This window comes from Sciurus vulgaris, assembly GCF_902686455.1.
Source record: "Sciurus vulgaris genome assembly, chromosome: X".
NCBI classification, from domain to species: domain Eukaryota; kingdom Metazoa; phylum Chordata; class Mammalia; order Rodentia; family Sciuridae; genus Sciurus; species Sciurus vulgaris.
In genome coordinates, this window is record NC_136471.1 from 13829845 (window position 1) to 13857065 (window position 27221).

The 27221-nt window shown below is 37.5% G+C and overlaps 1 long non-coding RNA gene across 1 annotated transcript in view; it reads right to left on the reverse strand.

Annotated features, from left to right (window-relative positions):
- The window catches only part of LOC306651898, a 317192-nt gene that overhangs the window by 256329 nt on the left and 33642 nt on the right, over nt 1-27221 (reverse strand). Inside the window, exon 3 of the long non-coding RNA XR_013761237.1 lies at nt 4370-4440. This is a non-coding gene — a long non-coding RNA (uncharacterized lncRNA). The remainder of the gene's footprint in view (nt 1-4369; nt 4441-27221) is intronic.

The following is a 27221-nucleotide window of genomic DNA, read 5'->3' on the forward strand; positions in this document are numbered from 1 at the left end:
GAATATTACTCAGCCATAAAGAATGATAAAATTATGACATTTGCAGGCAAATGGATGAAATTGGAGAATATCATGCTAAGTGAGATAAGCCAATCTCAAAAAGCCAAAGGACGAATGATATCGCTAATAAGTGGAGGATGACACATAATGGGGGGGAGGGAAGGGTTAGAGTTAGGGTTAGGGAGGGGGGCAAGTATGGAGGAAGGAACTACTGTATAGAGGGTAAAGAGGGATGGGAGGGGTGGGGGGAAGGGAAAAAATAACAGAATGAATCAAACAACATTGCTCTATGTAAATTTATGATTACACAAATGGTATGCCTTTACGCCATGTACAAACAGAGAAACAACATGTATCCCATTTGTTTACAATAAAAAAAATAAAAATTAAAAAAAAATAAAAAAAAAAATTACAGATCCCTGTGAACTAAACCATAACAAGAATGGAGAGTTGATACATCCCTGAAGTAGGACAGTGAAGCTGTACTGCTAGTCATGTACAAGAAAACTACTTCTGGTGGGTCTTATTGACAGGAATGCAGAAAAAGGCACTTTCTGGATCAGTAGCTATATAGCAGTTACCAGGAAATATGTTAATTGCTCAGGCAATGAAACCACATCTGGTGGAACCACTGCAATTGAATTCACCACCTGGTTAAGCATACAATAACCTATTTTTAATGCCCCAAACTCATCTGTCTTCTGCAAAGATGAAAAAGCAAACTGAATGAAAATATGGTAGAAGTCATCACCTTTGTATTTTAAAGTTCTCGATGTGACAATAATCTCTTCAATTCCTCTAGAAGTACATTATTACTTTAGGTTTACTATTTTCCTAAGTATAGTCAGTTTGAGTAGCTTCCACTTTCCCACCAAAATAGCCCTTACTCCACAAGTCATAGGATAAATGTGGGGATTGAGCCAGCTGCTGAATATATCTATTCCAATCATACATTCTGGATCTTGGGAAATAACCACAGAATTGTGTTGTGATTGTTTCAGTGGGTTTAGATGGATATGAACTAAAACTTAATTGATCATGTGACCTCCATAAGCTCCTATTCTTACTGGTGGGCCAAGATGACATTTTGGGTCTCCTGGAATCAGTGTCAGCTCAGAGCAAGTGTCCAGTCAGTCAGATTATTTCCTTTTCCCAATGAACAGTTATCCTGGTAAAATGCTATAGTTTCCTCTGGGCCAATTTAATTTAAATCACCCCTCCAAAACCCATGTTGAAATTTCATTTCCACTTTAATGGAATTGGGAGGTAGGCTCTTTAAGAGGCAATTAGGTCATGAATAGATCAATGGTATTAACATGGGAGTGGCTTAGTCACTATAGGAGTGACTTTGTTATAAAAGTGACGTATATCTCACGTACTGTATTTTCATGCTCCCACCCTCTCTCTGTCTTGTACATACTCACTTGCCTTTCTGCCATGATATGACACATGAAGAAGGTCTTCACCAGATGCTGGTGCCATGCTCTTGGACTTCCCAGTCCCCAGAACTATAAGAAATAAATCTCTGCTTTTTAAAAATTACCCTGTCTATGACGTTCTGTTATAGCAACAGAAAACAGACTAAGACAGGAAGACTGGGAGAAAGATTAACAGTATAAAATTTGATAGTATACCTGGGTCCTTTCTAAGGGAACACAGACCCTGCTTCATTCAAAGGATTATGGATCTGTAAACTGGATGGAGTATGGGAACTGACTGAAAGGTCATAACTTTCTGCTTTTTTGATTCAAGTTAGCCTTTAATTTACTTTGCCTAGAATTTTTTTCTTATATAGATCATGTAAAAAATTAGTAGGCTTCCATCTATTTCACTTCTAAGAATACCATGATCAATTGGCCAATATCATAGGTCTGTGCAGGCTAGTATATTCTGACTAATCCTTTGATTCTGCTATTCATTACAGTAGCCACTCACAGCTTGCCTTTGACAAATGAATGCCATTTGACCCCTGCCCCTTGAGAATCCAATTACTCTTGTTGCATTTAGGTTTCCCAATTCAGTGACTACTCTCCCACTATAAAGTTTGACATTTATAGAAAAGTAATCACAGAGTTCTTCAAAGATGCCAGTGCTCTTCTCACAAATTTATTTTTCAGTTATGGTGAACATGTTTTCTGGACCTTCCTAGTATGGATGAATAAGTCTTAAGTGACAAATTCACTCTAACATTCACTCCCAAAGCCTCTCAATGCCTTCTACTATATTAACCAAGACAGTTCTGAGATTTCTAATTCATTCACTATGGTCCTCCTTCTGGTTTATGCTTCAGTCAACAAACCAAGCAAACTGTCAAGAGTCCTTCCTAACTCCACAAATTGCAACATTAAATGAAGAATCTCTGCTTACTGAAATGTCAATAAATTCAACCTAATTCAACTTTGTGTTCCTTCTACCATTATCCCACATAAGTTCCCCAGATTTTTGTCTTTATAAATTAGAATACTCATGTAGTTATTTTATGATGTAGTGCATATTCTCATGAGTCACATTTTGTACATCACCTTTAGGTACCTGCTGGGACTTGAGTACTTGAGTCTAGTTATAGGTATAAGAGTAAAGAGTGATGGTAAGAGTAAGTCATAAGGAGAATAAGTATTCTCGTACATGGCAACTACCTCAAAGGAAGTCATTACAGTTTCCTTAGGCAATGTAGGGTCAAGCCCCTTAGATTGATGTGGAGAGGCTATGGAAAAACTACTCCCACTAGAGGTAGGTAGTTGCTTTTATAGCCAAAGAAGACTGATCAGAATTTAGAGACTCAAGTGTCACCAGGTTTCTTGGAGTCTTCTCACACATCCCCATTCCAACTTGAAGGATCCCATTCTTTCCAAATCAATGCCATCATCACTTTAACAGCAGATACTTGCTCTGTGAGGTGGGGAGGTCAATTTATGCTATAATTCAACCAGTTAAAGAGTGAGATTCTGAATTTAATTTTTAGCAATCATAGTTCTATAGCTATAGAAGATAGGGTTTCTTCTTCAGGACATACAGTGAAGCTCTCAGGTCATTTATGTGACACTTGAGCTAAAAATCCAAATCCCTGAGCTTGTCCTTATCTTTCACCATTTTGTCCAGTGATATTAGGAGCAACTAGCTAACTATATTATATTAATTAAATTTCCAAAACTGTTCATATAGTCACCCTGCTCCCTGCCTCTTAAAGTGATTGATTAGTAGTATGCAAGGAAATAGTTTTATATCTCTATTGCCAGATCATGCCATGTAGTATTAATACTTTCTTCACTACTTGTAATAATGTGATTAGCATCTTCAAATCCAGTAAGATTAGAGACACAATCAGAAATCTCTGAAACTACTTGGAAAATTCATCCTTAAAATTATTTTATTCTAAAACCTCTCTCAGTATCAAAATTTGTATGAATCTGGGTCCAGAAACAGAACCATATGGGGAGAGGAGAAAGAGGGGAGGATGAATGTGGGGATAGATAGATAGATAGATAGATAGATAGATAGATAGATAGATAGATAACTTGCTTTACTATAAGAATTTAGTTTATTTGATAATGGAGAATATGAAGCCAAGATCTGAAATAAGCATACTGGAAATCCAGAAAAACCAGTGAGTGGTATGCTCCAGTCTAGTCTGAGTCAAAAAGCAGGATAAGACTAATGTTCCAGCTTGAAAAAAAACAAGACAGAGAGAAGAAATTCTTTCCTACTCAGCTTTTTATTCTAGTCAGACCTTCAATAGTTTGGATGAGACCCACTCACATTGGTGAGGGAAATTTGCTTTACTCAATGTACTGATTAAAATGTTAATCTCATCCAGAAACAACTTCACAGACACACCTACAAATAACATTTAACCAAATATTGGGCAGCCTATGATCCAATCAATCTGACATGTAAAATTAACCATCACAGTGGAAATTTTTCAGTGGAAAATTATTTAATTTTGAAAAAGTAAAACTGATTAATGTTTTCTTATATAGATCATTTATCTAGCCCTACTTCCCAAAGATATTCTCCTGTTTTCTGTCAAATGTTTCATAGTTTTATGTTTACATTTAAACTTAAATGTCTTAATTTTGTCTTAATTTTTGTATATAGTGTGAGGTTTAGGGTAGGTTCATTTCCCATTCCCCCCACAGTTGTTCAGCTAGACTAAGTAATTTTCTTAGATATGGCACCCAAGTGCAAACAAAGAGAAATAGATAAATTAGACTTCATCAAAATTAAAAACCTTTTGTGCTTCAAGGAACACTATCAAGAATGTGAAAAGTCAATTCATGGAACAAGAGAAAACATGGAAAATCATATATATAGCAGGGGACTTGTGTCCCCTGTATATATTTGTTTCCCCAAGTATATACAGAGCACTTACAGGCTGGGGATGTAGCTCAGTGGTAGAGTGCTTGCTTTGCATGTGTGAGGTCCTAGGTCCAATATCCAGCACTGCAGAAAAACAAAAGAGCACTTTTATTCAATAATAAAAATACAAATAACACATTTGAAAAAGTAGCAAAGGATTTTAGTAGACAATTCTTCAAAGAGGATGCACAAATGACCAATAGGCACATAAAAAGATATTATTTATCTAGCCCTACTTCCCAAAGATATTCAGCATCACTAAGCAACACAGAAATGGGAATCAAAGCCCTAATGAGATAACATATTGTACCCACTAGTATGCATAAAATAAAAAATATAGAAAATGGCAAGTGTGAATGAGAATAAAAATTTGAACCCTTAAGAAGTACTGGTAAAAAAAAAAAAAAGAAGTACTGGTGGGAATATAAAATGGTACATCGGCTTTGTAAAACAGCTGGACAGTTTCACAAAAAAAGTCAAATATAGAGTTACTATATGACCCAGAAATTCTACTCCCAGATAATTCAAAACATATGTCAATACAAAACTTGTACACAAATATTTGTAGCAGTATTATTCATAATAGTCCAAAGTAGAAACAACCCAAATGTTCATCAACTGACGAATTCATAAACAAAATGGAATACCATGGAATATTTTTCAAACCAAAAAAGGAGCCGGTGTAGTGGCACATACCTGTAATCCCAGGAACTTGGGAGACTGAGGCAGGAGGATCACAAGTTTGAGACCAGTCTCAGCAACTTAACAAGACCCTGTCTCAAAATAAAAGGACTGGGGTTGGGGCTCAGTGGTTAAGTACTCCTGGGTGCAATCTCCAGTACCAAAATAAATAAATAAATAAAAGCAGCAACCATAAAAAGGAATGAGGTACTGATACATGATATAACATGAGTAAATCTTGATAACATTATGTTAAATGAAAGAAATTATATATAAAATACCACATATTGTGAGATGCCATTAGTATAAAATTCCCAGAACAAAGAAATCCATAGAGATAGAATGCAGCTTAGTCATTGCCAGGGGCTAAGGAAGGAGAGAGTGGGGTATTGATGAGTGACTGCTAATGAGTATATTTCTTTTTAGGGTGATGAAAATATTCTGGAATTAGATAGTAGTGATCCTTGAACAATTTTGTGAAAATACTGAAAACTACAGAATGAGATTTGTACCTAGGTATTCCAATTATTTAATGTCATCGTAAGTGGTACCATATTTTAAATTTTGATTTCCACATGTTTTTTCTAATATATAGGAATATGATGAATTTATGTGTTGATCACAATTGTATACAGTCATATTTTTGAACTTATTCTAAAACTTTCTTGCATATTCCTTAGAATTTTCTACATAGACAATCATGTAATCTGAAAATATTCCTTTCCAATATGTATACCTTTTACTTCCTCTTAGTGCCTTATTGAGCTGGCTAGGGCTTCCACTATTGTGATGAATAAAAATGGTGAAAGCAGAGATACTTGCTCTTATTCTTCAATACTCAGTCTTTCACCACTTTCTGAGTTCTTTTTTTTTTTTCCTGCACTGCTAGGAATTGATCCCAGGGCCTCACATGACAGGCAAAACCTCACCATTGAGCTATACCCTCAGCACCTCTGGGAAGTTCTTTTAAAAATCATGAATGGGTAGGGTGCAGTAGCAAATGCCTATAATTCCAGCAACTCAGCTGAGGCAGGATGATCACAAGTTTGAGGCCAACCTCAGCAACTTAGTGAAACCCTGTCTCAAAATAAAAATCAAAAAGGGCTGGGAATGTAGTAATATCCCCTGTTTCATTCCTGATACTTGTAATCTGTGTCTTCTCTATCTTTTTAGTGGCAAAGGAACTCTGGGTTCAATTCTCAATACATCTATATCATATATATGTATATATTATATGTATATATACACACATACATATATATACATACACACATATATATACACATATAGATATGTATCATATATCATGAATGGTGTTAAATGTTGTCAAATGTATGTTCTGTATCAATTGATGTAAAGAAGAACACAACATTCTCCTTTTGCCTATTGATATGGAAGATTACCTTTATTTTCTAATATTGAACCAGCCTTGCATTCCTGAAATAAACTTCATTCAATCATGGATAATTCATTTTAGATATTGCTTGATTAGTTTTTCTAGTATTTCATTGAGAAATTTTGTTTCTAAGAATATGACAGATACTGATCTGCAGTTTTCCATTTTTTGAGGCTAAATTTTCTCAAATAGTTGGGCAAATCCTCCAGTGAAATGATTGAGGTCTGGAGATTTCTTTACGAAAGCTTTTAAAATATGGATTCAACTTTTTAAATAATTATAGGACCACTCATTTTCTATTTCATATTGTTTGAGTTTGGGTAGTTTATGCTTTTCTAGGATTGGTCCATTTAATCTAAGTTTTTAAAATTTAAGTGAGTAGAGTTTTTTATAATATTGCCCCACTATTATTTAATGGCTGAAGGATCTGTAGTAATATCCCGTTTCATTCCTAATATTGATAATTTATTTCTTCCCTCTTTATCATTTTTAGGCTTGCTAGAGGATTATCAATTTTATTGGTATTTTCAAAGAACTAACTTTGTTTCATTGATTTTCTCTATTGTTTTCCTATTTTCAAAAATCCATTTATTCCTGCTCTTATTTCCTTTCTTCTTTTCCCTAGGTTTATTTTGCTCTTCTTTGGTTTTCTGAGGGATCACCTGGATTACTGATTTGAGTCCTTCCTCCTTTCTATTTTGAGTATTTAGTACTAAAAATTTCCCTCTCAAAAACAATTCTGTATAGATCTATTAATCTTTTTGTTGTTGCTATTCATACTGTGATATTATGGTATTTTATAAGATTCCCACTTTAATGGCGCCCTCTTCTGTCAGCACAGCCAAGTCCAGGTATCTAGTAAATTTGTTCAGACTTTGGTGGTAAGGGAGTGTTTTTGTGTTCTCTTATATTGTGGTTCTCCTTTTTCTTTTTGGACACACATTTTGCCTTTTGCTTTTTTTCCCTTCACCATTCAAATGCCAAAGTGTTCTTCTTCATTGCTTTCTACCTTTATTCTTTATCACAAGCTATCTGTTTCAAAGATGGCAAGATGGCCCCTTGAAATCACACATGCTTTTTTTTTTTTTTTTTTTTTTTTGGTACCGGGGATTGAACTCAGGGGCACTGGACCACTGAGCCACATCCCCAGCCCTATTTTGTATTTTATTTAGAGACAGGGTGTCACTGAGTTGCTTAGGGCCTTGTCATTACTGAGGCTGGCTTTGTTCTTGTGATCTCAGTCTTCTAATGCACTGAGATCACACATGTTTATAAGTCTCTTCCTTAAAGTTTATGTTCTGATTCACCTTGATACTTTTTTAAAAATTAAGGTAAAGACTGGGGATATAGCTTGGTTGGTAGAGTACTTGCCTTGCATGCACAAGGCCCTGGGTTCAATCTCCAGAACTGCCAAAAAATTAAAAATAAATTTAAAAAATTAAAATTAAGGTGAGCTGAGTCTTTCTAGTGGTGATTTTATATATCTTTAAGCCCCTATTTTCCCTCTTGTGTTTTCTACTCAGGGTTTGTCAGTCTGCTGTGCTCACCACAAAGCCTTGTAGCGGGGCAGGTGGGAAGAGGGAGGGCTCATGAGAGATCACGCTATAATTTGGTGTTACTTCTCCTTTTACTTGGGAGTTATTTTGAAGTTCGGGTATTCTTTCTCCTCAGGTTATTGTGAGGGCATGTCTTGAGTTTTATTTCTCTCTTCTCGTTGTTCTGTATTGCCTTTGGAGAGAATATTGAGATATTGGGACACAGGTGGCTGCCATTGTCTGCTACCCAGAACTTCTCGATCATACAGAATTTTAATAATATATAGATGTTATTTCTGGTGACTATGAGTATTTATTGATATAAATATAATTTAATATATTAATTTATGGCAAAAATTGATAGCATCCTAAGAAAGATGTGCAAATAATATATAATTTTAACAGATTTAAAATAATGTTTCTTCCTTTTATACTACTTTCAACTTTAATGTTTTGCTTGGAATAAAAAAACCCTCTTTTTACCCCAACCACCACCATTAAATATGAACTACCAAAAATATAATATGTAAATTATTTTCATTATTCCAGAATAAAATAAAAAATCACGTAAATATCTAAGTCTCTGTGTTCTGACTTAATTAAAGCATTTCAAGGGTAAACTGTAGTATATCTTGTCATTTTGAGAGCATTTGGCCAGGCTAGGAGACACAAATATCCAAGAGTTCAATCAAAGTTTATCTATCTAGATCCCAATATCTTACCCTCCGTTGTCATATATAGGGAGACCTTACATGCCAGAGCTATGAAAAGAAAAACATTTTCTTTATAATATCTGTTTTAGGTATGACTGTTTTAAGACATTATGCTTTCAAAATGTTCACTCATAAAATTTTGAATTAAGGTGTAGTGACTGTATCAGTCAGGGTTCTCTAGAGAAACAGAGTCAACAGAATATGTATATATATTGGTTATACCAGGAGATTTAGGAGGTCAGCTTACATGCTCAGAAGCTGGAGAGTCCACAATGGCTGTCAGCACACAAGAGTCAAAGGAACCAGTAGCTGCTCAGCCTAAGAAGCTGGAGCATCAGAACAAGAAGGGCCAATGATGTGCCACAGTCTAAGACTGAAGGTCTGGGAACTCTGGAGAATCACTGGTCAGAGTCCACATTGAGTGAGTGAAGGAACTGGAATCCAATGTCGTCGAGTGATGGCATCAGCAGTGAATGCCCTCTCCAACACCCTGCTCAAGAAGAATGGCTGCTTCTTCCACCTTTTGTTCTATCTGGGTTCCCAGCCCATTGGACTATGTGACCCACACTCAGGGTATGTTTTCAGTTTGCTGTCCCATATGCCAATCATCTCTGGAACACCCTCATTGACACACCCAAAAAACTCTTCATCCTAGGCATCTCTTAATCCAATCAAGTTGACAATCTAGATTAATGATCACAGTGGCCATGTTCTCTCCTGCACATTTTTCACAAAGTATGACATTGGAGTCAATATAGGAGAAGGGTTAAGGGACAATTCTGAATCAGAATGCCTGGATAAAAATCTAAGATCTGTCATTGTCTGGATATATGACCAAGTTACTGAATGTCTCTGTCCTAGAAAATAGGGGTAGTTATTACTACCTATCTAATAGGGTAGCTGTGAGTTAACACATGTGAAACATAAAACAATGCATGACACATAGTGAACTCATGTGTTTGTGGAATTTACTCTATAAATTAGTTTTAGCAGTATCTTAAATAGCTATAGTAGTTACCTATTGTTGCATAATAAATTGCCATAATCTCACAGCCTAAAACAACATCCATTTAATATCTCATTGTTTCTGTGGGCCAGGAATTTGGGAACTACAGAACTGAGTTCTATGCTTCAGTTTCTCATGAGGCTTCAATCAAAGTGTTCTCTATTTCTGAAAGTTGACTGGGGAAAAGATTTACTTCCCAGCTCATGTGGTTATTGACAAGATTCAGTTCCTTGTGGCCTATGAAACCAAGGGAATCAGTTTCCTTCTGACACTAAGCTGGAAGCTTCTATAAAATTCCTTGCCACAGGGGCTTCCTCAATGTAGAAAGTTTCTTCATCAAAGTCAATAAACTAAAGAGTGTGCTCAAAAGACAGAGATTAGCTAGGCACAGTGGCACATGCCTGTAATCCCAGTGGCTCCGGAGGCTGAGGCAGGAGTGATAGCAAGTTCAAAGTCGGCCTCAGCAACTTAGAGAGACAATAAGGAACTCAGTGAAACCCTGTCTCTAAATAAAATATAGAGGGCTGGGGATGTGGTTCAGTGGTTGGGCACCCCTGGGTTTAATCCCTGGTACCAAAAAAAAAAAAAAAAAACAGATTACCATCTCTTGTAACCTGTTAGGTAGCAGATAGACACGAGCAGTGGGAACATGGAGTTTAAAGGGTTCATTATATAGATCAAACCTAGTATTAACTCTCAGTATGTCTTTCTTTGAAGCATCTCACACAACACCATTCTGTCCCAGCTGTGGTTTAAAGCAATAACAGTATATTACAACTCTTAACTAATAAACTTATTATTTTCAAGGTTGTTCTTCCTTCTTAGGGATGAGGAGTGCAGATCCCCAAACTCCCCCACCAACACACACACACACACACACACACACACGCATAAGTTATCCTGATCCAAGCTGGACCCAGGTGAAAGAGGGCATTTGTGACCTTTATACAAACAAAAATTACTAAGAGTTGCCTTTACGTAGAAACACGCACATTATAAACTTTAAAATCTGATATAGCCTACTGTCAATCAAGAGTTAAGAGGTAGTGCTTGTGCAAGATTCTCCAGAAACTGCCCTTCCTCTTCCAATAAAATTGAGCGCACAAAGAAGTGAATCATCACTCTTCCCTCCAAGAGGACCCACTCTCTCCCTTGAGGGTGTTTTACACCCTTCTTCTTTCCCTTCTAATAAACTTTGCTATACTTTTACTAAGACTCATACCTTGCTTGAAATCCTTTCATATAGAGAAACAAGAACCAAGAATACAATGCAATCTCCAGTAAGATCTTTTCTCAGATAAGCACAGAAGTGACATTCCATCCCTTGTGCCATAACCTATTAGTTAGAAGTGAACTAAACTAGTCCACTCTCCATGGAGTGACTACCCATCACTGGAGTGGTCACTGGAAGCCTCAGTCTCCCAAGTCACTAGATGAGCAGAATTAATATTTAAGGCATAGAAGCATATTTTGTCATTTTCTTCATTCAAATTTTAGACTTTGGATTCAGAGTACCAACTTTAATGTCGCTATCTTCGGATAACACTTTCTTCACGTCAGCACAGGGTTTAAAGTCCATGTCCTCTTTCATACCAATGACAAAGAGGGCAGTTTTCCCATGGAATTCATCCAGACACATGCCCAGTCCCATGTTTCTCTTTTGACCTCTCTGGGCAAATACCTTGCTGATGTTTACACACTGGCTCCCTGTTTCCTCTTTGCTGCTCTGTTTCTTCAGTATTAGTAACCATTTTCAAAGGATGTAGGGAATAAATGGAAGGCCCTATCAATTCTCTCCTCCATGGTTTTTGCCTATTGTTGGAGCTACCGTGGGATGGCTAGAATGGCCCTAAGGCAGACAGAGTTTATTTTCCTATTCTAAATCAAATAGAAAAAATTCTGGCAGAAATAGTCTTTGAACTTCAATGGACCTTGTAAAATCTTAAATACTTTGAGCTTGAATGGAGTAATCATTAAACACATGTTGACACAAAGAAGTCAAAGGACTGAGGACTGAAAAAGGAACCCAGAGACATTCTTGTCCACCCTCTTCATTTTACTCATAGAAGTCAAGGCACAGAGTGGGGACAACCCTCAATCATGGTGACAAGACCTGGGATTAAAATGCAAGTGTCCTAATTTCTCAAACTAGTGTTCATTCAACTGCATCATAATGTCTCCCTGCTGAGAACTTTTAAAATTGTACTTTGCTAAAACATTGTTATATTCTGAAAATCAAAGTAAGACACAAGTGCATACTTACAAACATAGCCACTGACCAAAATAAGTGTTAGAACAGCATTACAGAAAGTGTGCAAAGCAGAGGGGAAACAAAGTATAATGCCACTTTCCTGACGCAGAATCTTGGTAGCACTCTGACGGTAGCATAATTTCAGCTCCTCACAGGCACATTCACTATTCTTATATGCTCTCCTTTTCTTAAAGTGCCGCATTCTGCCTGTCTTCAGTTCATGCCTGCACTCTCACACATATTGAACAACTTTATATCATAATTCATTATGTTCTTAATGGATCATTTAAAATCCATGTCCTCACATTGTAAAAGGAAAAAAAAAGAAAGAAAACATTTAAGGCTGGGTGAAGACTGATAAGAAAGAAAAACGCTGTTAAAATGGACCACAGGTCAAATCCTAACCCTTTAGGCAGTGATATTGGTCTACTTTTTCCCTATTGTAGCAGAGGCTATATCATTGCTATAGGGTTAATCCCTCGCCCCCAATATTGGACATTGAGTCCAGGGACATTCTACCACTGAACCACACCACCAAGTACTTTTTATTTTATTTTGAAACAGGGTCTTGCTAAGTTTCCAAGCCTGGTCTCAAACTTTTGATCCTCCTGCCTCAACCTCCTCAGTCACTGGGATTACAGGTGTGTACCAGCACTTCTGGATAAGGAAAAACTTTGTTGTGATGTTTCAGGGATTCAATAGGGCAATTAAAGACTTTTGAGATCTATGTGGTTGGGATAGAAATGAAATTGGTTTCTTTCACTGAAATGCATTCCACTTTGACATATTAAGGTAGTTCTCACTTTAAGCAAACAAATCAAAAATTAAACTTACACAACAGTACATTTGAACAACTTGAGCTGCAAAGCACAAGAGTTTTACAAAGTTTATGAGAAATGCATGTTAAACAAAGCATACCTCTATTAAGAAAAAATAACTTGTTTTAGACATGAGTTGCATTTAGAAGGTAATGAACTTTAAACAAAAGTCTCTGCACCTTTGTCTCCACTGAGCTGGAAAGGACCTGGAGAGCCACCAGGTGAAGTCACCTGCCCTTCATCGCAATTACTCCCCTCCTACTCCCCTCACCTTAGCTCCTAAAACTAATCCCTGCTAGGACAGTTGTTTACTTGTATGGCTCCAGTCTATAATAAAAGAATTTCACACACTTGACATGTGATTGGAAAGAACTTTTTGGACAAGAAAGCCTTTCAGGTACCCCTTAAGCCACACCATCCTGACCCTTCCCACTTTCTTTGTTTTCATACATTCATTTCTGAGCCTGGTCTTCAACTTCTGCTAAACATGGTCAGAATCTGGAAAGGTGTTTGAGATTTTTTTTAAATTTATTGTTATTGTAAACAAATGGGATACATGTTCTTTCTGTTTGTACATGGAGTAACAGCATACCATTTGCGTAACCATACATTTACATAGGGTAATGGTGTTTGATTCATTCTGATATTTTTTCCTTCCTCCCACCCCTCCCACCTCTCTTTTCCCTCTATACAGTCCCTCCTTCCTCCATTCTTGCCCCCCTCCCACCCCCCATTATGTGTCATCATCCGCTTATCAGTGAGATCATTCGTCCTTTGAATTTTTGAGATTGGCTTATCTCACTTAGCATGATATTCTCCAATGTGTTTGAGATGTTTGACACAATTTATAAGCTACCCGAAATAGTTTACAAGTCACTAAGCTATTTCAAAATAGCTCTTTCAGTAAAACTTGTGTAAAGCTTCAAGGTTATCTCAAATTGCATTAGACCATGCTTAGGAAACCAGGCAGCGAGCAATCAGCTTGAAGTTTTCTTGTTGCTCAACAATCAGCTTTGGTTTTGTCTATTGATTTGCATGTAGGGTAAATGGCCTTTGTTGAACATTAAATTAAAAACATGTTATGAAGCAATTAGGCTGATTGCACTCACTAGCACTATGTTTGACCTGCCAATCCAATTTTCTAACAACAAGAAAAAGTTGAGTCATACAAAAATCTAGCTAATCAGGTTCTCAAAAGTTGTTTATTGGATGAATGGACAATATCATGATTTAACTAAAAAAATGTATTAACAAAGTTTCCTCTCTCCCTATATTCTAGCTGATTTCTCTGAAGCATGCTTAGCAGGAAAAGATGATATTTTAAGAAAAAAAGATGTTTGATTAAAGCCTGAGGTTAACAGACCTCCATGATGGGCAGTATGGTAAAGAGAGCAAAGATCTCTGGCTACACAGCAGAAGTCTGAAGTTTTAGCCCTGGTTCTACCCTACCTCATTCAAATCATTTCCAATCTCTGGGTCTCAGCTTTTAGTTTCAAATCCCTTTCAAGTTCAAAAGTGTATTTGCTGGTCAGGTGTGGTGGTGCATAAGTGTAATCCCAGCAACTGGGGAGGCTGAGGCAGAAGGATTGCAAATTCGAGGCCAGTCTTAGCAACTTAGTGAGACCCTGTATCAAAATAAAAAAATAAAAAGGGCTGGGAATGCAACTCAGTGATACGAGTACCCCTGGGTTCAAACCCCAGTACCAAAGGGGGAATATATCTCTAAGATAGATAGATAGATAGATAGATAGATAGATAGATAGATAGATAGATAATGTGTTACCTGATGCTGAAGAGGAAGTTATTCTTGGCTGAGCATGGTGGCACACACCTGTAACCCCAGCGGCTCAGGAGGCTGAGGTAGGAGGATTGCAAATTGAAAGCCAGCCTCAGTAACAGTGAGGCACTAAGCAACTCAGTGAGACCCTGTCTCTAAATAAAATACAAAATAGGGCTGGGAATGTGGCGCAGTGGTTGAATGCCCCTGAGTTCAATCCCCAGTACCAAAAAAAAGAGAAAGTTATTCTTAAAATGTCAATCTTCTAAAATATCCCTTGTATTTAAAATTATATATAAATGAATTTTAAAGCCAGGATATATACATGCATCCTAAATATTAGTCTGACCCAATGTAGATGGTGGGTTTCTGAATATTTTTCAGGGGGCTGGGGAGATAGCTCAGCTGGTAGAGTGGCCCTGAGTTCGATCCCCAGTACTGAAAAAAAAAAAAAAAAACTTGAATATTTTTCAGTCTATGGCCATACCATCCTGAATGTACCTGATCTCGTCTGAATATTTTTCATTTTGTTTGCATTTTGTACTTTTAAAACAGTGGTACAGATTCTTTTTTTTTTTTTTTTTTTTTTTTTTTTTTTTTTTTTTTAATGTTGAGACAGGGTCTCACTAGTTGCTTAGGGCCTTGTAAGTTACTGAGTTTGGCCTCAAACTTGCAATCCTCCTAACTTAACCTCCTGAGTCACTGGAATTATAGGTATGTACCACTATACCCAGCACTAATTCTTTATTTTGAAAAACACAGTTTTAAAAGTTTCAACTTAATCATAAAAATCAGCAACTTGGGGCTGGGGAGACAGCTCAGCTGGTAGAGTGCTCACCACGCAAGCACAAGGCCCTGAGTTCGATCCCCAGTACCGCAAAAAAAAAAAAAAAAAAAAAAAAAAAAAAAAAATCAGCAACTTGGCATTTCCTTAGGGTATAGCATTAAGTTTATTTCTCATGAAAGCTTAACAGACTTTCACTTGAGAATTCCCAGAGCAACACTGTGAGGTGGTAGATGGTGTCTGTTAATACATATTAGCATTTTCAACTGGGGCTAAGCAAAGAAATTAAGCCTTGACATCCTAAGGCATCCACCCTATGTCATTAATGAACTTCTTTCCTATATGCATCTAGAGTAGTCCTAATCATTTCTCCTTGGAGAAATTCAAGGAACTGAGTAAATAGTCACTCCGTTTTCTGTGTTCAGCAGTTCAACTGATCCATTCCACTTGCAAAAGACTACACAGCAGGCAAACAAACTCACTGACCTGATCATTTGATTAGAAAGTTCTTAAATTTCACTTTGAGGCATAGGTTAAAAAAATGGTTTTGATGAATTTTAATTCCTGCTGTTGGTTCCAGAAATGTACACAGAATGTTTTAAATAATAATTTCCCTGGAAAATTAAATAATAATTTTCCTAGGAATTGAAATTTCCAGTTATTTAAATAGAAAATCTTTTATCAGCACAATACATTGATAGTGATTAGTCTAGCTCTTAAGGTACAAGGTACCAATAAGTATTCTTTAGTGAGCAAGAAAACATTTAAAATAGAAAGATAAAATTGAATGAGTTCAGAGATCCAGTTGAAAGTGATTTACCAAGGGTGAGGTGGCACATGCCCGTAATCCCAATGGCTCAGGAGGCTGAGGAAGGAGGATTGCAAGTCTGAGGTCAGCCTCAGAAACTTAGTGAGACCCTAGACAATTTAACAAGATCCTGTCTCAAAATAAAACATAAAAAAGGGTTGGGAATGTGACTCAGCACCTTGGGTTCAATCCCCAGTACCCAAAAATAATTAATACAAAAAATATATGAAAAAATGTTCAACATCATTAGCAATTAGGGAAATGCAAATCAAAACTACACTGAGATTTCATCTCACACCAGTCAGAATGGCAGTCATCAAGAATATAGAGAATAATAAATGCTGGATAGGATGTGGAGAAAAAGGAACACTTTTACACTGTTGGTAGGATTGTACAACCACTGTGGAAATCAGTACGAAGGTTTCTCAAAAAACTAGACTTGAAATCACCATATGACCCAGCTATACCCTTCCTCAGTATTTATTCTAAAGAAGTAAAGTCATCTTACTACAGTGATACATGTTTATCCATGTTTATAGCATCACAATTCACAATAGTCAAACTATGGAACCAACCTAGGTGTCCATGAATGGATGAATGGGTAAAGAAAATGTGGTATATCAAAGAAGAACTCAAAGTATCACTATTTGCCAATGACATGATTTTATACATAGAAGTTCCAAAAAATTCCATCAGAAAACTTCTAGAACTCATAAATGAATTCAGCGAAGTAACAGGATATAAAATCAACACTCATAAATCTAATGCATTTTTATTTATAAGTGATGAATTCTCTGAAAGAGAAATTAGGAAAACTACCCCATTCACAATAGCCCCCCAAAAAATAAAATACTTGGGAATCAATCTAACAAAAGAGGTGAAAGACCCCTACAATGAAAACTACAGAACACTAAAGAAAGAAATTGAAGAAAACCTTAGAAGTTGGAAATATCTCCCATGCTCCTGGATCGGCAGAATTTTTGCTTTGAAATGTACTTTGATGTTAATATATCAACTCCAGCTTTCATTGGACTCGTGTAATCACAGTACAGTCATGCATCACTGAATGACGGGGGCATATTGAGAAGTGTACTGTTAGGCTATTTCATCACTGCACAAATATCATAGAGCATACTTCAACAACCACCACACTCAGGCCACTCAATGATATCATCTTATAGGACTAACATTTTATCTGCAATCCATTGTTGACCAAAATATCATTATACAATTCATGACTATGTATCTTCTTCTACCCTTTTACCTTTTTTCTGCTTTAATGATGTATAATTGATAAATAAAAATTGCATATACCTAAAGGGTACAATGTGATGTTTTGAAATATTGTATATATTGTGAAATAATTACTACAATCAAGCTAATTAACATATCATCACCTCATACCTCATGTAGTTACCTTTTTTTGTGTGTGGTAAGAATACCTAAGAACTAGTTTCTTAGCAAGAAATTGAAGAAGACTTCAGAAGGCAGAAAGACCTCCCATGTTCTTGGATAGACAGAATTAATATTGTCAAAATGGTCATACTACCAAAAGTGCTATGTATATTCAATGCAAATCCCATCAAACTACCAATGACATTTTTCATAGAACTAGAAAAAAAAAGAGTTCCTATATTCATTTTGAAGAATAAAAGACCCAGAGTAGCCAAAACAATGCTGAACAAGATCAATGCTGGAAGTATAATAATACCTGACTTCAAATTGTACTACTGAGCTATAGTACATATAGCATTGGCATCAAAACAGACATGGAGACCAATGGAATAGAAGACACATAGACAAACCCACATAGATACAGTCATCTGATTCTTGACAAAGGTGCCAAAAACATACATTGGAGGAAAAACAGCCTTTATAACAAATGATGCTGAGAAAACTGTACATCAATACATAGAAGAAACTAAATCCCTATTTCTCACCCTGCACAGAAGTCAAATCAAAATGTATCAAGGACCTAGGAATTATACTATAAACAGTGCAACTACTAGAAAAAAACATAGGCTTAATACCCCAACATATTGGCACAAGCATCAACTTCCCTAACAAGACTCTTAAAGTGAAAGAAATAAAACCTAAAAATCAATAAGTTTGATGGCATCAAATTAAAAAGCTTCTGTACAGCAAAGGAAACAAGAGTGTGAAGAGAGATCCTGCAGACTGGAAAAGATCTTTGCTACCTGCTCCTCAGATAGGGTATTAATATCCAGAATATAAAAACAACTAAAAAACACCCCCAAAACAAATAACCCAACTAATAAGTGGGCAGAAGAACTAAACAGACATTTCTCCAAAGAAGAAATATCAATGACCAATAAATATCTGAAAAAATGTTCAACATCTCTAACAATCAGAGAAATGCAAATGAAAACCACAGTGACATTTAATCCCACTCCAGTCAGAATGGCAATTATCAAAACTACAAAGAATAATAAATGTTGGCAAGATGTGAGGGGAAAGGTATACTTTGTATATTGTTGGTGGGACTGCAAATTAGTACAACCACTCTGGAAAGCAGTATGAAGATTCCTAAAAACTAGGAACGAACCTACCATATGACCCAGCTATCCCACTCCTTGGTTTATATCCAAGAGATCTAAAATAAGCAAAGTAGCTGGGTGCAGTGGTATGCACCTGTAATCCCAGAACTTGGGAGGCTGAGGCAGGAGGATTGCAAATTCAAGGCCAGCCTCAGCAACTTCACGAGGCCCTAAGCAACTTAGAGAAACCCTGTCTCAGAATAAGAGAAAGAAGTGCTGAGGATGTGACTCAGTGGTAAAGCATCCCTGGGTTCAATCCCCAGAACCAAAAATAAAATACAAAATAAATAAATAAACAAAATAAAATAAGCACACAATAGGGATACAGCCACATCAGTGTTTACAGCAGTGCAATTCACAATAGCCAAGCTATGGAAACAACATAAGTGCCTCTCAACAAATGAATGAATGAAGAAAATACAGTGGAGTATTACTTGGCCATGAAGAAGAAAGAAGTTATGTTATTTGCCAAGAAATGGATGATACTGGAAACCATCATGCTAAGTGAAATAAGCCAGACCCAGAAAGTCCTAGGTCAAATGTTTTCTGCGATATATGGAAGCTAGACCAAAATGGGGGAGGGGAGTACAAAGGGGAAGTTTCCATGAAAATAGAAGAGAGATCAGTGGAGTAGAGGAAGGGGATTGAGGGAGAGTGAGGAGGAATGGGAAAAGAGAAGAATGGTGGAGTGAATGTGACCAAATTTTCCTATGTACATATATGAACATACCACAGTGAATTTTCATATATATTCACAAGGCACTAATTTTAAAAATATATAAATAAATAGAAGAAAGATCAGTAGAGTAGGAAGAAAGAGAACAGGGAGAAGTCAAATGGAAGGGAAAGGAGAAGTAATAGGGGCTGAATTACAGCAAATTATATTCCATGCTTGTACAATTAAGTCAAAATGAACCCTAATATTATGTATGACTCAAATGAACTGATTAAAAAAAACAGATTTTTTGTAGGCAGAATGTAGCTGGGTCTTAACTTTTATATCCAATGTCAATCTCTGCCTTTAATTAAAGTATTTAAACCATACACATTTAATGTGATTACAGATATAATTAGGTTTAATCATATCACCTCATTATCAGTTTTCCCCCATTTATTCTCTTTCACACTTTTCGTCTTTCTTCTGCCTTAATTTGGATTATTGCTTTATTATATCATTTTAACTCTGTTAACTTATTAGCTAGGCCTCTGTTTTGTGCAGCAATTTGTTGACACTTTATTACATCTTCATCTTGTTACATCTTCATCTCCAATTGTCAGTGCCATTTCACATGCAGGGTAAGACCCACAGGAGCAAACCTTCATTTCTCCCTTCCCATCCTTGGTGCTTTTGTTGCCATGTATCATACTCTTCCATGTATTAGAAACCCCCCAGAAAGTCTGCCTGTCTTTGCCTGGGTCCTGCATCATGCACAGTGGTTTGGAAAATCTCTGGATAGTAAGCTGAGACATAGTAGTATTCTCCTTGTTTATTTTCCATCTCCCAGAATCACTGTCCTTTATTTCCTAATGTCTTGCATCTTGAGACTGTTTAAAATATTTCATCTGTTTTTTTTTTTCCATTGCTTCATGTGAGAGAATAAATGCAGCCCATATTGCTCCAACTTATTTGGAAGCTGAACTCCAGAGGAGGTTTCTGTTTTGTTTTGTTTTGTTTTGTTTTGTTTTGTTTTGTTTTGTTTTGTTTTGTTTTGGTACTGGGGATTGAACCCAGGGCCTCATGTATGCTAACATACTCTAGCACCGAGTCACATCCCTGACCCTAGGAGAGGTTTTTTGAGTCCAGTTGGGGATCCTGCTTTGTCTCAGAGCAAGGTTGCAAATAAGGGAGTTTCTTGAGGGGTGAAAAGTATCTAAAAAGTACTGTCTTAGCTAATGATGGATGAGGGAGGCCAGCTTGTATGAAATAACTTCAGGGCAATGGCTCGGAGCTAAACATGAAGCAGGTCCCCAAATGACATGCTATATCTGAGGGACACTGGCAAAGATAAAGTCCAAAGATCATGGGAGAAGGACAGATGGATGACAGAAACCCGAGTGTTGACTCCTCAGACCACCTGTTGGTGGTAAGCAGCATTTTTGCAAATATAAACTGGGATGCTGAGAATGGGTAGGTTAACTAATGTGCAGTCTTCAGGAAGCTAGTATGGCTGATTACTGATTTTCTGATGGAAATAAAGCACATTTATGCCTGTGGCTTTAAAGTATTGTAGGTGTTTATGATCATTTTATCCCTATAGCAAGCCTGGAAAGAGACAAATATAATTTCCCCAATTTGAGACATTGACAGTTTAAAGTATCAAAAAAAAAAAAAAAAAAAAAAAAAAAGACTGGGCATGGTGGCACATGCCTGTAATCCCAGTGATTCCAGAGCCTGAGGTAGGAACATCACAAATCTGAGGCAAGTTTGAGGCCTGCCTTGGCAACTTAACGAGACCCTGTCTTAAAGTAAAAATTAAAGTACTGGGGGTGTGGATCAGTGTTACAGGGCATTGAGTTCAATTCCTAGTTTTTTTTTTTTTTCCTAGTTTTAAAAAATGCTTTAATGACTTACCAAGTTAACAAATAAAAGAGCAGGGCTTTGACCTGAGGGCCACTTGACCACAAAGTCAAGGCCTTAATGACCATCTGTGGCACTGCCAAAGGGAAGGCAGATTGAGGTGGACCTTTATAACTGAAGGGTCTTGAATGGGTATGGGGCAGCTTGAGATCATTTTGTATGCAGGAGTTGATGAACAACGAAAGCCAGAGATCAAAAGAGGTGTTTGTTTGCCCATGTGCAAAACAAACATCACCCAAAACTTGATGGCTTAAAACAGCAACTACTGTATTTATCTTACATTGGTTCCTGTGTAAACTTGGCTGAGCTGGGCAGTTCCTGATGTGGTCACATTTAGATACCAAGAAAGCCCTGAGCTGGAGTCATCGGGAGTTTTGCTTGAGATGCTGGGAAGGTTAGGCCTTTCTCCTCCTTGTAGCTTAAGACCTTTCTACTCCAGGTGGCCTTTCCAGCCACTGACTTCTTACACAGTGGCTAAGAGTTCCCCAAAGTGGACACTTCCTCCCAGCCTTCACTAACAGTTTCTTTAACACCATTTCCGCTTTTGGCTGCTGATGTTGGTAATGTCAGCACTCCCTTCCACATACCAATTTCTATTTTGGTTATCTATTATTGCATTTAAAAATCACCCTAAACCTACCATCTATTTTCTATTATGGTTCTATAGGTCTACTGAGCTCAGCTGCAATGTTCTACTGTTCTCACATGGGGCCTCTCATGCAGTTGCAGTCACATGATAACTAGTACTGGAGTCATCTGGAGACTCGACTGGGACACTGGTACACCTGATCTGCTCTGTCTAGCCATATGGTCTCAGGCCTCTCCTCTCCATGTGACCTTTGCATGTGGACTCTGCAGAAAGGCAGCTAGAGTTTCACATTGGATCAGGGTTCCTAAAAGTGAATGCAGTCATCCTCGGTATCTGTGGAGGATTGGTTGTAGGCCCTTTCACTAACACCAAAATCCTCATCTGCTCAAGTCCCTTATACAAAATGGTGCAGTGTTTGCATAACTATATTTTACATCATCCCCAGATTAATTAAAATGCATAATACAATACAAATGCTATGCACTTGCATCGTTTCAGGAATAACGACCCAGAAAAAAAATCTGTCTATGTTCAATAAAAATGCAATTCCCCCACCAATATTTTTGTTCTGTAGTTGGTTGAATCTGTTGATACAGAACCTGAGAATATGGAGGGCTGATGGCATTTGGAGACACAAATCAGAAACTTCCAGTTCTCTTAAGACTAGGTCCAGAACTGACACAGCATCCCTGTGACAGCATTCTATTGGTCAGCACTAGTCACAGGCCAGCCTATATTCAATATGGGCAGGAATTATAGAAGGTTACAAGTAACAGTAGTTCATTGGGGGTCATTATCAGATTCTAGCTACAATACAGGGTCAAAGGCAAAGTTAACTTACCTTATGATTATTAAAATACTTATTTTGGGCTTGGTTTTTGTTTATTTTGTTTGTTTGTTTTAGTTGTTGATGAACCTTTGTTTTATTTATTTTTATGTGGTACTGAGGATTGAACCCAGTGCCTGACACATGCTAGGCAAACGCTCTGCCCTGGGTTTTGTTTTTAATGTCCACATGTTGTAATCCAATGGGCAAAACCTGACTTACAACATCAGACTCGATCAGCAGTAAAATCTCTGAAAGAACAAAGATCATCATAATTCACAGCTGCTAAGTTAACAGTGTCTCTCCCTGTTCTAGGTCAAAGAAATTGAAGTCAGTTTTTAGTTCTAAAATAAATTCCTGAAAATTCATTCTCACATATCTTTCAGAAGCCTATGAAAGAGCTCCATGCATTTCAAAAAGCAATTTTAAAGTTGTTTGATGATCAAAGAGGAATTGACAGTGAACTGGTGATGGAATGGCAAGAAAGATATTTTGAAATAACCTCTGGAAGTTCATCCAAATGCAAAAGCTAGCTGATAAAAGATAAAAAGCACAAGACCCAGCTTGAATCATCTTGGTTAAAACTAAAATACAATTGCATCATATCATATGGTACAGTCATTGAGGACTGCTGGGGAAAGGTCAGACTGGCAGGTGAGGTCTGGTAGATGCCACAGGTCAAGTGAGGCAATGTGTGAGGTATGGAGGTCAACTACCTAAGGCAGGGGTGAGCTCATTATGCTCCCTCTGTGCTGGCTTTGCTTCTGTTCCATGTGTGCACCAACCTTTGACCTGACATACAGCCCTTTCCCTAGTGATTCTCCCATCTGCACTTCTCTCCTTCTGTCCCATTCAGTGATACAACTTTATGCTACTAAATTTGAAGACATATAAATTTGATAAACTCCTAGAAAACCATAGTGACATTATCATTTTACCCTCACTAGTTTGGCCAAAATATAAAGTTCTGGCAACTTGCAATGACCACAAGGTGTGGACCGATAGAACTCTCTTACACTCTGGTGGGAATATAAACTGATACAGCTTCTCTTGGGAGATTGTCCTACAAAAGTTGAACATTTGTATTCCCTGTAATGCAGCCATTCTCTTTGGGGTGTGTTCCTTAGAGAAACTCTTATTCACATGCAATGCAAGTCATGGACACAGACATTTATAGCAGCATTGCCTGTGACAGGTGAAGCTGGAAACAAGCTAAGCATACACCAATAGGAGAATGGGGAATTATAAACTGGCACATTCATGTAACTGAATCCTATGTATCAGTGAAAAAAGAACTTCAGGTACACATGCCAATGCAGATACATCTCACGGAAAATTTTAACTGAATAAAGCACGTTACAGGAGAAATATAAAATGATCTTTCCAGCCAGGCATAGTGGTGCATGCCTGTAATCCCAGCAACTCAGGAGGCTGAGGCAGGAAGATTGCAAATTCAAGGCCAGCCTCAACAATTTAGCAAGACTCTCAGCAACTTAGTGAGATCCTGTCTCAAAATTTAAAAATAGAAAGGACTGGGGATGTAGCTCAGTGGTAAAGAGCCTCTGGGTTAAGTCCTTGGTCCAAAAGAAAAATCTTTTCCTTTTTGTGGTGCTGGAGATTAAATCCAGAGTCTCACACCTGTTAAGCAAGTACTCTCTATCACTGAGCTACATTCCCAGCCTTCCATTCTTACATCTTTTAGAATAAAGCAAAACTGTGTTTCTGAGATAAAACATTAATGAAAATCAAGGGAAAGAAAAGTAAGTCAGGCCTGGTGTGGTGGTGCATACCTGTAACCCCAGGGGCTCAGGAGGCTGAGGTAGGAGGATCACAAATTCAAAGCCAGCCTCAGCAATAGCAAGGCCCTAAGCAACTCAGTGAGACCCTGTCTCTAAATAAAATACAAAACAGGGCTGGGGGTGTGGCTAAGTGGTTGAGTGTCCCTGAGTTCAATCCCCGGTACTAAAAAAAAAAAAAAAAAAAAAAAAAAAAAAATTAAGGAGAGTGACTATCTCAGGGGAGAAAGGGCTATAGGATGAGGAGCACACAAGGAAAATCAGTGTCTTTGGTGATATTCTTGTTAATTGGAAGGTTCACTAGTATTCATTTTATTCTTCAGCTTCACAAATTATATATATAACACCTATCTTCCTTTGCATGTAATTTCCTAATAAAACTTTTTATTTTATATTTTCAGTTTATATTCCCAGTTTACTTTCAGAACCTCCTGGCTCTGCTATGGGGACCTGGGCATGCTCTTTAGCCATTCCGAGCCTTAGTAGGCTCATCTGTAAAATGAAGATTATAATGCAGATGTGAGAATTTCATGCCTGGCACCCCAAGGTGCTAATAAGTGGTAGTTCCTCTGAGGGCATGGCATTTAGATTAGCAAACCCTCTAGACTAAACTCATCGTAAAAGTTTAGTAGAAGTAGTCTGTCATTCTTGACTGGGGACTCAGGTCTTGCTCCTGTGTCCTTCCTACTTCTCCACCTTTGCAAGGAAAAATATCTGATCAATCCTTAGGGCCCCTTCAAATGCAATTTTGGGTCACTGTTGCCTTGGTGTTTGTGTTCTTTGCCCACATGATGGCATGAAAGGCAAACAATTGTGAAATGGATAATGGAATGTCAAGAGTTCCTTTTGAGGATGGTCAAAGACCAGAAAGCAACCTATTAATAATTCTATTAATGTCTATTACTGAATAAATTGAGACTGGACAGACAGTCCAGATCAAACTTGCTTCTCACCAGTTAACATGATAGCTACCAGAGCACATTAATTGACATTATAGCAAAACATAATTTTTAGTACTACAGATACTTCCTACAGATTCTTACAGACTGCTCACTGAGGTCTTATGCATGCATGTCTATGTGTTTGTGAACATACTTCAGGGCACACATGCATACACATATTGTGAGCATGTGCAAGTAAGAACACACATGCTTTTGCACTGGCAGCCAAGAATTGGTGTGCCCCTAGCCACACCTCCATAGCAGAGGGATGGAAAATTGTCAATTGCTTTCTTGCCAGCAATGTCCAAGACTGCAAAGAGGAGGTATGCTGGTAATGGCTGGTAGGGGACTTTTGAAATTCCATAAACCTTGGTCTCAGCCTCAGTCTACCTCAGCAGCATGCCCTGTGCTACAGAAGTGTGGCGCTGAATTGCAAGTCAAGATTGCAAAGGACACAAACTCAATTTTAACCAGTTAAACAAAAGAAGGAATATATCCATACATATAATGAAACCACCCAAAAGGCAGGGATTGCATTTGGTCTTAGGAAAAATAGAATTTGTGGTTCTCAGAAAATAATAATAATAATAATTCTTCTCCTCTTCCTCCTCTTCCTCCTCCTCCTGCACCTCCTTTTTTTTTTTTCCTTTGGTACTGGGGATTGAACCCAGGGGCACTTTACCACTGAACTACATCCCCATCCACTTTTATTTTTTATTTTGAGACATGGTCTCACTAAGCTACTTAGGGCCTTGCTAAATTGCTGAGGCTGGAATTGAACCTCCTGTCTCAGCCTCTCAAGATCCTGGGATTACAGGCATATGCCATCTTTCATCTTTATGTTTTTATGTATGCCATTTTTCTTCTCCCCTTAGCTTACTCCTATTAATAGGGGCCATACAACAGGCAACCTCGGATTCACATCCTTCCTAGGTTTAATGCCACTGGTGGTAAGGGCACTTCTTAGCCCGCGTGGTTGAAAATCTTGGGGGAAGGCCTCCAATTGGCCTGTCCCACTTCACATGCCAACTATTGACCAATTATTATGGCCACAGATGGGAAACTATCACTGACCTAGTCTGAGCCACATACCCACACAGGAGGAAGGGATGCTGTGATTACTAGCTCTTTTCAGGACTACTTTATTCTACTTTCTTTCTCTGTGAATTTGACCACTCTATTTACCCAATATAAGTGGAATCATAGGTCTTTATTTTTTAGCATGTCTCCAAGGTTCATTAATATTGAAGTATGCATTGGAATTCCATTTATTTTTAAGGCTGAATAATGTTCCATTGGAGGGACATATTTTTTTTTTGACCCCAATGTCCATTGATGGACATTTGGATTTTCCTACCTTTTAGCTATTTGAATACTGTTGCTAGGAACATCAAAGTACAAATAGTTTTGTGGTTTAAAAAAATTCTGAAAAATAATACTGAAAGAATGATCCTATTTGTGTGTGATGTGAACTTGTATTCATCATGTATGTGTACGTGTAAGTGTGGTAGAAAGATCTGAGAAATGGGGGCTGGGGTTGTAGCTCAGTGGCAGAGCACTTGCCTAGCATGTGTGAGGCACTGGGTTCGATCCTCAGCACCACATTAAAAAATAAACATATAAAATAAAGGCATGTTGTCCATCTACAACTACCAAAAAAAATATTAAAAAAAGAAAGATCTGAGAAATGTACATCAAAATTTTGAGTCATTATCTCCAGAATAAAAATAGAGTGAGATAGGAAAGGAAAGGAGTCCATAACTCCTTATTTTGTATGTGTTTATGTTTTTTGTATTTTTCATGAGAAT